Here is an 11,697-nt window from a genome sequence, read left to right as displayed (position 1 = left end):
GAAGCACTTGTGCATTGGAAGTAAGAAATTATGGGACAGTTAAATTCTAAGAATTGTGTACTTTTTGTACAAGGGCTTAAATCTATGTTAAAGGCCCATGGGACAAAAGTTAGTGATGCTCAAACAGAAAGATTTCTTAAATTTGTCCAAGAAGTTTGCCCCTGGTTTCCTAAGGAGGGCACAGTTAATCTTCCTACCTGGGAAAAGATAGGAGAACAGCTTAAAGATGATGACTCTGTACATGGTCTTACCAAGGCTCTTGTTGATACTTTTTCTTTGTGGAACTGTGTATGTGATTGCCTTGATCTGATCCATGAATTGGAAAAGGTCTTGGGCTTTTTACAACCCCTTTCTGGAACTGGGTTAAGGAAAAAGTCTTCTACTAAAAATATTTTAAAGAAGTGCCTTTCCGAGCCCATCTTTTTTTTTTTTTTTTTTTTTTAAGATTTTATTTATTTATTTGACAGAGAGAGATCACAAGTAGACCGAGAGGGAGAGAGAGAGGGAAGCAGGCTCCCTGCTGAGTAGAGAGCCCGATTCAGGACTCAATCCCAGGACCCTAAGATCATGACTTGAGCCCAAGGCAGTGGCTTAACCCACTGAGCCACCCAGGAACCTTCCAAGCCCATCTTATCATCCAGTCAGCGCACTCCTGTGATTCAGATGGCTATAACTGAAGCCAACTGTTGTTCGTCTTCCTCAGGATTGAGACTTTAAGGAATATTTCCAAGCAGCTGCCGAAACTCCCTTTGTTTCAGGGAAAGTCCCTGTCTTCTCTGGCCCCACATGGACTGCCTAACCCCTCCCCCGTGTTGGGGGAAAAACATGGTGCGTACTCCTCTGTTGGAGCTGATGAGCTCTGAAACCAGGAAACCTTTCTCTGTCTTCTGGCAGCAGGTTCTCTTCTGTTCCCCCCTTCTGTTTCTGCACCAACTAGGGTGCAGCCTGCACAACTGGCCTCTAGACCATCCTTGGTGCCTCCTGCACCAGGGCTCTTCCCCTCTTCACTGTCAAGGAGCAAGAAGAGCACCCCCTGGACTTAGCACCACCCACTCCAGATTTCCCCACCTGTGTCTCAGGTAAAAATTGAAAATGGGGTGGGCCCAGGTGGAACTGTTGCAGAAGTTCTGAGGCAACTGAGAAATTCAAGCGGCCTGTGGAGAGCTGGGAGAATGCAGCTTTATTACCACCTGCAGGCTCAGCAGGATCCTTCCCAAAGTCTGAGCGCATGGCCTTTGCTAGGACAGGTATTTATAGGCAAACTAGGGATTTTTCGCCATTTCTCATAGCTGATTGGCTCAGGGGTCTTGCGGTAGCTCTTAAAGCTATACGGAAGTGACTTGGTGGAGAAGTGCCAAGTCATCCTTGGTGGCTCCTCATCTCAGTGAGGTGCCCATTTGGGGCTTTCTGCCTCATGTCCCCCCTCTTGATGATCGATAGGGATTCCCTAAAGATCATCATTTATATCTGGGGGCGATATCCTCAGAGGGTGAGGTTGCAGGCGTTCGGGTACTGGGAGAGTTTCCCTGATAAAGCGAACAAGGCCAGTGAGGATGCAGGGGCCTAGGTTTATTAAGAGGAATAGGGTTAGGAGGAGGCCCGTTAGGGGAAGTAACCACGATGTCCATGTCTGAAGGTTAAATCCCCAGGTGGTGGGTTCTTCTCAGTGCCGTTGAATGCGGTCGCGAAGCTCTTGAAACTTGGACGCAAAAATTCCAGACTTGTTGACATAGTAGCAGCATTCTTCTTGCAGGAAAAGGCATGCCCCCCCCCCCTTTCTCGGCAGTGAGGAGATCTAGAGCTTGTCGGTTCTGTAGGGCAACCGCGGGTAAGGTGGTGAGTTGCATCTGTAAGGATGTCAAGGATCCGCGATTCCTTCCATGTCATCGTTGAGTTCCTGTGAATGCTTATAATAAAAGTTAATAAAAGTTCCAAGATCTGAGGCACCAGTGGCTACCCCAGCAAAGATACCAATGCCCTGGAGGATAGGTAAGGCAACAGCTCGTCGGCTCTGGTGGTAGGAAGAAACCCGGAACTGGAGTTGGGGGTCAGAGTACAGCTAGGCTGAGGGTGACAAAAATATAAGTATGCATCCATAGCTGGTGTCATCCTTGTCACGGCACCTAAAGAGAAGGTTGTCCTCGCAGGAGAGAAAGATGTTGAGGGGAACACAGTAGGGAAGGGGGGCTGTAAAGTTAAGGCAATGGTCTTCTGGGGGTTGAGCAAGGACTAGGAGCAGGAAGCAAGTAAGATTGGGTGCCGGAGCCAGGGGAATAAGATTGCTTAGAGGTCCGATGGTTACGGAAGAGTTGGTGACATTTGGTAGTGGCCAGCTGGGCAGAACGGGAATCCTGAACACAGCCAACTGGGTGAGGGGGAGACAGACCCAACAGGCTTTATTGCTGGGATCCTGAGAAAAATTGAACCATATTTGATAGCTGATGCTGATGAGTTGTCTCGTGAGTCCCTGGGTGTCTGGAAGTCGAGTGAGGTGTTGAAGTGAGGTTAGGTTGATTCCTCGGTAATGAGGCTGGGGTACTGGAGTTTGGCTGGCTACATCCTTTAGTTGAGTCATACCCTGCTCTCGGAGGGCAAGAGATTGGATGCAGCCCCCATCCGAAGAACCAGCCTGGGCTAGATAGGTCCAACATACTGGACCCGATTTTGGATATTTTGTACAGGGGGACCGAGAGGTCTGTGTCAAGATTGCCATCCAGAAAGTCTGGCCAGGAACATGGGAGGAGTTGCAAGTAGTCAGAGTTTTTCCCTGGTAACAGGCCAGAGGCATTAGGTAAAGGATTGAAAGTATAGAGACCTTCCAGAGCCTTTCATGCAGTTACATTTGGTGGAGGTCCTCGGCAGGAAAAGGCAGGAGAAACTTAATAGCCCTAGTAGGAGGCCCCAGCTGGGTCAAAGAAGAAGAAGATGTATTTTAGAGTTTAGGGGCCCTTCTTTAAAGTGACCTTCAGAGGGTTTGATGGTGATGGATGTGGGGTGCAGGTAGCTTGGCCCAGGTTTGTCTTTTTCAGTCTCGAGTGGTGGATCCATGGTGTGATGTCAGAGACCTTGAGAGCGGTAGGGGTTATAAGGATTACTGTTTGTGGACCGGTCCAGGTTGGGTGCAGGGGTTACTGTTTGTGGACCAGTCCAGGTTGGGTGCAGGGGTTACTGTTTGTGGACCGGTCCAGGTTGGGTGCAGGGGGTTACTGTTTGTGGACCAGCCCAGGTTAGGCACAGAGGTTCATGTTTCCAATCTTTTACCCAGACCTCATCCCCAGGGCAGAAGGAATGGACAGGAGTTCCTAGAGATATGGGGGCTCTAATAGGTGGGCATGTAGCTTTGTGAAGACTTGTCCTAGGGATTTTAGTTGACTCTGGAGGTGTACATCTCCTAGACACTGAGATTGCCTGGGGTGGGAATTAATAGGGGAGGTGGTCTGCCATAAAGCACTTCAAATGAAGAAAACCCATGTTTTTGTGGAGTACAGCAGGAGCGGAGGAGTGCTAAGGGGAGTAACTCTGCCCACCCCAGAGAGGTTTCAGCATGTAATTTGGATAGGGTTTCCTTTAGGGTACGGTTCATGCACTCTACTTTCCCTGAACTCTGTCTGAGTTGATAGGCCATATGGATTTTCCAGGAGATGTTAAGGGCCGAAGTTAGTCCTCGTAAAACTTCAGAGATGAAAGCAGGGCCGTTGTCACTGTGAATGTTGAGCAGGATCCCATATCAGGGAACAATTTCCTGGAGTAGTACCCTGGTGACCTCTTTGGCTCGCTCAGTTCAGGTGGAAAATGCTTCAGCCTATCCTGAGAAGGTGCAGACTAAGACCAAAAGGTATTTGATACCTCGGTGAGGGGTCATCTCGGTAAAATCTATCTCTAAATCTTCAAAGGGTGTTGCCCCTATGTACTGTACCCCGGGGGGGGGGGGGTTGGTAGGGCGGGTTATTTTTGGGTTATGTTTAGCACAAGTGACACAACAATCTGTGACCAACTTACACAGAGGTGCGAGTCTGGCAATGTAGAAGTGTTTCGCCAGAAGTTTTTCGAGTCCTATTTTTCCCAGGTGTGAGGTTGAATGTTGTTCTGCGACTGCATGAGGGGCGAGGGCTGCGGGAAGAAACAGTCGCTCGTTGGGGAGGATCCACCATCCCTGCGGATGTCGGATTGTTCCTTCGGTCTTGGCCCAGCTATCCTCAGCAGCTGTGTACGTGGGATTCTGTAGGGAGGGAGTGACGGGGGCTATGATGGCAGGTTGCCCATTCTGTGCAGCTTCTCTGGCCGCCTGATCAGCTAGGTGGTTCCTGGTCGCAGGTTCTTTATCCCCTTTCTGGTGTCCCCGACAATGAATGAAGCTAGACTCCAGGGCACCCATACCACCTCTAATAACTGAAGGATTTCCTTTTTACTTTTGGTGGTCTTCCCTTCTGATGTCAGGAAACCCCTATCTTTGTAAATTGCCCCATGTACATGTAAGGCGGTGAAGGCATATCTTGAGTTGGTGTATATGTTGACCTATTTGTCCCTTGATAACTTTAGCACCTGTATTAAGGCCCAGAGTTCAGCCCTTGGAGCAGACCATCCTGTAGGAAGGGCTTTAGCTTCCAGGACCCCTGGGGTCTTGGTGACGGCATAACCTGCTTTCCTTGAACCATTACTCACGAAAGTGTTGCCATCAGTGTATAGGGTGAGGTCAACATTTGTTAAAGGGGAGTCCTTGAGGTCTGGATGGGTGGCATACACTTCAGTAATGATTTCCAGGCAGTTATGTTCTGGTTCTCCTTCTGCCATTGGAAGGTATATGGCTGGGTTGAGAGCCTGTCAGTCTTCAAGGTAATGCGGGAATTTTCCAGGAGTAGTCCTTGATACTGAGTGAGCCTTGCATTTGATATCCATTTTTGACCTTGGCTATTCATTAGAATTACTACTGAGTGGGGAACCTTTATGGTTAGTTGCTGTCCAAGAGTGAGCTTGTCAGCTTCTTTGATAAGGAGTATGGTGGCTGCCAGGGCTCACAGGCAAGGGGGCCATCCAGAAGTGCTGGGATCTAATTTCTTGGACAGGTATGCGATGGGCTTTCCCCAGGGGCCTAAGGGCTGAGTTAGAAGCCTTAAGGCTGTTTTATCCTTTTCATGGACATACAGGCAGAAAGGTTTTCCAGTGTCAAGTAGGCCCAGGGCTGGAGTCTTTACAAGTAGGTCCTTAAGTTCCCTAAAGACTTTTTCTTGTATGTCTTTACACTGTAAAGGTTGTGTCTCGGGTCCCGCTTGTATAGATTGTATAGGGGCCTGGCTATGACTGAGAACCCTGGTATCCAGATCCAGCAGAATCCTGCAGCTCCTAGGAACTTGTGTAGGGCCCATCTAGTAGTGGACTGTGGAAGGCTAGCCTTCCATTCTATGCTGAGGGCTCACTTTCCTTGAGTTATTATGAACCCCAAATACATGACTTCTTTTCTGCATAGTTGAGCTTTCTTCCAAGAAACTCAATATCCTCTTTTTGACAAGTGTTATAGGAGGTCGAGTGTTGCTCAGTGGCAGGTCTCTGCAGTTGAGCTGGCAATGAGGAGGTCATTGACGTACTGGAGGACCATGCCTCCAATCTGGTCCTAGGGAATGTCAGCTAGGTCAGAGGCTAGGGCTTCACTGAATATTGTTGGTGAGTTTTTAAATCCTTGTGGGAGCCAGGTCCAAATGAGTTCCATTTGTTGCCCTGTGTCAGTGTCTGTCCATTCAAAAGCAAAAAGGGGCTGACTTACTGGGTCAAGTAGATGCAGAAAAAGGTATCCTTTAAGTCGAGGCAGGTGAACCAGGCAGCGTCCAGTGGGATCTGGCTTAAAAGGGGGTAGGGGCTGGGCACTACTGGGTGTAGGGTTTGAGTAACTTGATTCAGAGCACACAAGTCCTGGATGGGTTGGTAGTCACCATTAGGTTTTTTGACTGGGAGCAGTGGGGTGTTCCAGGGGGATTGGCACTCAATTAGGATGTCTGCCTCTTTCAGTCGCTCCAGATGAGCCTGTATGCCCAACTGAGCTTCCCACAGAGATTGGATATTATCTCTGCCAGTGAGGTTGAGTTCCAATTTTTCGTTCTGTAATAACTGGGGCTTGCCAGATGGTGAGCCCGGGTGGGTTATCTTCTGCCCATACATTGGGGACTGCAGTCCGGAAAGCTTCAAGGTTGACTTCAGGATGGTCTTGTTCAAATAGTCTCCATTCCTCATCTTGGGGTGTGTTTAAGGACATGATTATCCCAGGCTCGGTGGGGCTTAGATTCATGGTGGCCTGTCCTGATGGGTTGAAAGAAAACTATGCCTCTAATTTTGAAAGTAAGTCTCTTCCCAATAGCGGTAGTGGGCTGTCTGGGACATATAGGAATTCATGGGAGACTACATGTCCTCCCAGTTTACAGGTCCAAGATTGACAGAAGGGTTAACTTGTGGCCCAATCCCCCATGGCCCCCATGATGGTTATGGTTCGTCCTTTTAGGGCTGCCACTTCTAGTAGTCACTACTGAGTGCTCCGTTCCAGTGTCGGCCATGAAAGTGATCTTTTGGCCCCCAATGCTCATATCAACATGGGCTCCCGAGGACCTAACATCATTGAGCCTGGTCTCTGTCAGTCTGAATCTATATTTGTTAGCCCAATGAAGTCAGGATCTTGGTTTGCCTGAGTCTCAGATTGAGTGGAGGGCTTGAATGACCTGGGCTTCCGATTCAGGCATTCATTTTTCCAGTGTCCCATTTCCTTGCAATATGCACATTGACCCTTTTTGAGGGCTCTGTGCTGCTGAGGTCATGCCTCTGATTGTCCTGTTGTTCCATGTAGTTGGAGCCTTGTTGGAGGGCTGCAGCTAGCAGAGTGACTTTCTGTTTCATTTTCTTTTCACCCTTTCATTTGGCTATGGTGTCTAGGTTGCAGTACACCTTGTTTGCTATTTCTAGTAGTTGAGTGATGTTCATCCCGGCAAAACCGTCAAGTTTTTGGAGTTTGAGTTGGATGTCAGGGACTGACTGAGCCATGAACGCTGCATTTACCATTTGTTGGTTCTCTGGTGCCTCTGGATCAAGTGGAGTATATATGCAGAAAGCCTCTCAGAGCCGCTCATAATAAATACCGGGTTTCTCTTCTCTGTCCTGAGTCCTGAGTCACATCAGCCATTTTTGATGTTAGTAGGCCTTTTGGCTCCTTGACAGAGGCCCCACAGGATAGTATCTTGGTAGTGCTTGATGGCATTCCAGCCTTCCTCTATGTTGAAGCTCCAGCCAGGTCGGTTTTCCAGGGCAGACTCTTGGGCCCCTCCCTCTGGGTTTAAGGTGCTGACTTGTGCCATATCTTTGAGACATTTATGCATCTCCTGGAGAATTCTTCCTCTTTCCTCTGTGTTGAACAAGGTGCGAAGGAGCTGTTGGCAGTCTTCCCAGGCTGGTCGGTGGTCTGGAAGGTGGATTCCATAAGGTTGATCATTGCCCGTGATTTTTCCAAATAGGTGGGAGTGTGATACTTCCAGTTCAGGAGATCGGTGGTTGTGAAGGGCTGGTAGTAGATAATGGGCCTGCCTGGTTGGGTGTCATCTACTCCAATTATGTCAGGATCTCGGGTTTCTCGGAGGGGCATCTGGTAAGCAAGGATTTCTCACATGAGGAGGTGATGTGTGATGTTCCATGGCTTGTGTTCTGGGGAGGGGTCCCTGTCAGGGACAGTCAGTAAGGAGTTTGGGGAGAGGTCCCCATTAGGAACAGCTGGCAAGGAGGCTGGTGCTGGTTGAGGGGTTACTGGCATCTTGGGGAGTCAGAAATGGTGGGGAAATTGTTGCTGTTGGTGAAACCAGAGGCATCAGTGGGACGACTGATGGTGTAGGAATGGGTGAAGGCAGAGAAGGTATGTCTGGTGGTGAAATGGAAGGTGGTGGTGTGTTGGGTCCCACTTTGAGTGCAGTTGGGAGGGCTGAGGCAGTTGAGAGGACCGGAGGCCCATAGGATGGTGGGAGTTTGTCATCTGGGTCCCCTTGATGTATAGCCTTATTTCAGATGCCTTTGGTCGATTGTGTGATGAGAATCCTGCACTGTCTCTTGCCATTGACACAGAACTATACCCATGAGGGGAGGGTCCTGGGTATCTCTAACCAGGAACTGATATATGGGAACTTGTCTGGATGTCCTGGGTCTCCCGTGACTACACAATAAATTTGTTGGACAGTGGGGAGGTCTAAGTTTTCTTCTGAAGGCCAGCCATCATCAAAAGTGGGCCACTCCAGCTCACATAGGGTTCTCAGTTTTCCTGAGGTCATATGTACCCTGTAGTCAGCACTAAAGCCTTTCCTGAAGTTTTTTCTTTTCTTTTTTTTTTTTCTTTAAATATTTTACTTATTTATTTGGACAGACAGAGATCACAAGTAGGCAGAGAGGCAGGCAGAGAGAGAGGAGGAAGCAGGCTCCCCACCAAGCAGAGCACCCGATGTGGGGCTCGATCCCAGGACCCTGGGACCATGACCTGAGCTGAAGGCAGAGGCTTTAACCCACTTAGCTACCCAGACACCCTTTTCCTGAAGTTTTTAAGCATACAAGCTAAGACAGTGGGTTTGCTGGGTTTCCCACCCATTGTGAAAGGTGTCGCAAACAAAGGGTCGGGTACAGCACTCAGGTGCTGCCCTGCTCGTGTTCCTTGTGGGAACTTAGGAGTCTTAGCTAAGGTCTATCCGTATAAACCCTGGACCAGGCTACTCCGTAGAGTAGATGACCATTATGCCATATGACACTCTGCAGGACTCAGGGTGCAGCCCACTCAGACTCCATAGCCGAAGTAGTGGAGCCATACAGACACACTCATACATTCAAGCGTTCCTCAGATTTAAACAGGTTGGACACCCTCCTCTGGTTATCGCTGGCTAATGGGAGGTGATCAATCTCCCCTTCCATCCTGATAGACGGGTCTGACTCGGACAGTGGCCCTGGGGCTTACCTGGTTCGAGGGGTGGATCCAGTCAGTTCTCGCCAGTCTCCTATTGTTGGTCCAGCAGGACGGAGGCAAGCCATGGCTGTCCAGGAGAACCCAGCCTTGGGTCCACTGAAATCAGCAGGGCACGCCTAAACCCTAGGGTAGGTACTCCGTTGCCCTCTGCGGCCCATCTCCAAATCCACACTGGTGGCACAATGGGCCAGTGTGGTTGGGTTTCCTGGTCAGGGAACCAAAAGTTGTGGAAGTTCTGAGGTGATCGAGAAACTCAAGCGGCATGTGGAGCGCTGGGAGAACGCAGCTTTATTAACACCAGCGGGCTCAGCGGGATCCTTCCCAAAGTCTGAGCAATGGACTTTTGCTGGGACAGGTATTTATAGGCAAACTAGGGATTTTTCTCCATTTCTCACAGCTGATTGGCTCAGGGGTCTCGTGGTAGTTCTTAAAGCCATGTGGAAGTGACTTGGTGAGAAGTGCCAAGTCATCCTTGGTGGCTCCCCATCTCAGTAAGGTGGCCATTTTGGGCTTTCCACCTTAGAACAAATCAGTATTTGAATTAAGTATTTGAATTGTTGGTTTAATTAAGATAGACATGTCTTTAAAATTAATCAGTACTAGGGGCGCCTGGGTGGCTCAGTGGGTTAAGCCGCTGCCTTCGGCTCAGGTCATGATCTCAGAGTCCTGGGATCGAGTCCCGCGTCGGGCTCTCTGCTCAGCGGAGAGCCTGCTTCCCTCTCTCTCTCTCTCTGCCTGCCTCTCCATCTACTTGTGATTTCTCTCTGTCAAATAAATAAATAAAATCTTTAAAAAAAAAATAAAAAAAAAAAAAAAATTAATCAGTACTAAATGTAAAACTTACTCTATCGAGGTTTGCTGAAGGTCAAATAAGCTCATATTATCTCTGTTGTAATTTGTTAGCAAAAAGATGACTAAACTGACAGTTAACTGTCTCTGAAATTTTGATGGCTAATTGTTAAAATCGCTTTCAAAGTCTTTGGTAATCTGAAACTTTAAAGTTTTGCTTGCATGATAAATGGAATTAAATTTGCTGGACATCTAGGTCTTTCCCAATGGGATAAAGTGCTAAATCACTGTTAACTGAGCATAAATTTGTGTTTTTATTTCTTACTGCAAAGAAACTATGGATATTTAAATCTGTTGGTAAACATGTTTTGTGCTTAACTGATTCACAAGTTTGCCAACTGAAGAATTCTGGTATAACAGTTCATAATTGGTTAATACTTAGTCGTCAATGGAGACTAAGGAGTTTCTAAGAAATTTGCAAATTTCTGCGAACTGTGACTAAGACCGATGGAAATAAGGGAAACAACTCTGTATATGGAAAAGTAGGAGATATGTAAGAAAGATATGAGAAATGGGAATACATTTTTGTTGAAGGTATAAGAAGATAATTTGTCCTAAATGAGAGGGTTGTCAGTAAAGAAATGGCTTGGGACAAAATCAGAATGCCCGGGAAACTTGTAGAAGGTTTTTGATGGGAAATCTTTGGAAAGGAATTTTAGGTGTGGTCAGGACGGACTAAGATAGAAATGAATGGATTATAAAGGTACGCTTTATAGGTACACTATATAAAGGTACATATATGTGTATGTGTATATATATATATATATGTGGTGTGTGTATGTATATATATAGATATATAAATTATATATACACATATACATATATGTACACATGTACATATGTACCACATATGTATATGTGTGTGTATATATATATGCTGTATATATATATATATATATGCTGTATATATATATAAAGGTACACTATAAAAGTACACTTTTGAAAATTCTCTTTTCAAAAGACAAGTTTTCTTGAATTGTTAATCTGCTCTGGTTAAGAAAATGGTGAACAAAGTTTTTCTTTTTTTTTTTTTTTTCTTCTTTTGTCTGCTCAGAAAACCAGTTTTTATGTTTTGTCTTTTATCCTGTCTTCATTACTTGGTTAAACCTTCTCAATATTAAGGGGGTTACATTTTGCTAACAACTATAGAATCCTATGTATTTGCCTTTCAAATTTTTGTCACCTTGGTTAAAAAAAATAAATTTTTGTAATCATCTGTAATGCTATGCAGGCATGTGTCATAACTTCCTAAGGTTTTAACAAACTCCCCAAGATTTAAATTATAAATGAATTCTCTTTAATTCATTAGGCCTTTTTCTTCGGTATGCTAAGTTATTCCTGAAGTACTGTTTAACAAATAATAAGCCTTAGATTACATTTGGATAAATGCTGTAACTATTGTAAAGATAGTATCCGATTCCTAAAGTTTTAGTGTGTTAATACAAGGTCATCATTACTGGATCTTCTGGCTGTTGAAGTGTTATGTGTCACAGGAATAACCTGATTTCCTTGCCAGCTCGTTGTAAACTCTCATCAGATCTGGAGCTATGTCCATCCTGAGTTTTCATCATTTATAATTGTTCTAATTCTCTTGTAAAACGAGTTTTATCTTCAGGGAGATTCATATAAGGGACTTTCAGGGCAACACCGGTATTCAATATCTTTAAGATCAAAACTGAAATGGGTAAGAATTTCCAAAACTAACTAAAGCTGCATTCAAACTGAACAAGAACTAGTAGCATGGGACTAAATAAATTAAAAAGATGACTTATAGTGTTATGACCCTTGTTTGAAATATTGCTGGTTCTCTGCTCTTTCATACTAAGGAAACTTTTTCTTAATCTGTGACTTACAGAAATGTAAAAATATTCATTTGTAAA

This window comes from Mustela lutreola, chromosome 1 (assembly GCF_030435805.1).
Source record: "Mustela lutreola isolate mMusLut2 chromosome 1, mMusLut2.pri, whole genome shotgun sequence".
Classification (NCBI taxonomy): domain Eukaryota; kingdom Metazoa; phylum Chordata; class Mammalia; order Carnivora; family Mustelidae; genus Mustela; species Mustela lutreola.
This window is presented reverse-complemented; position numbering follows the sequence as displayed.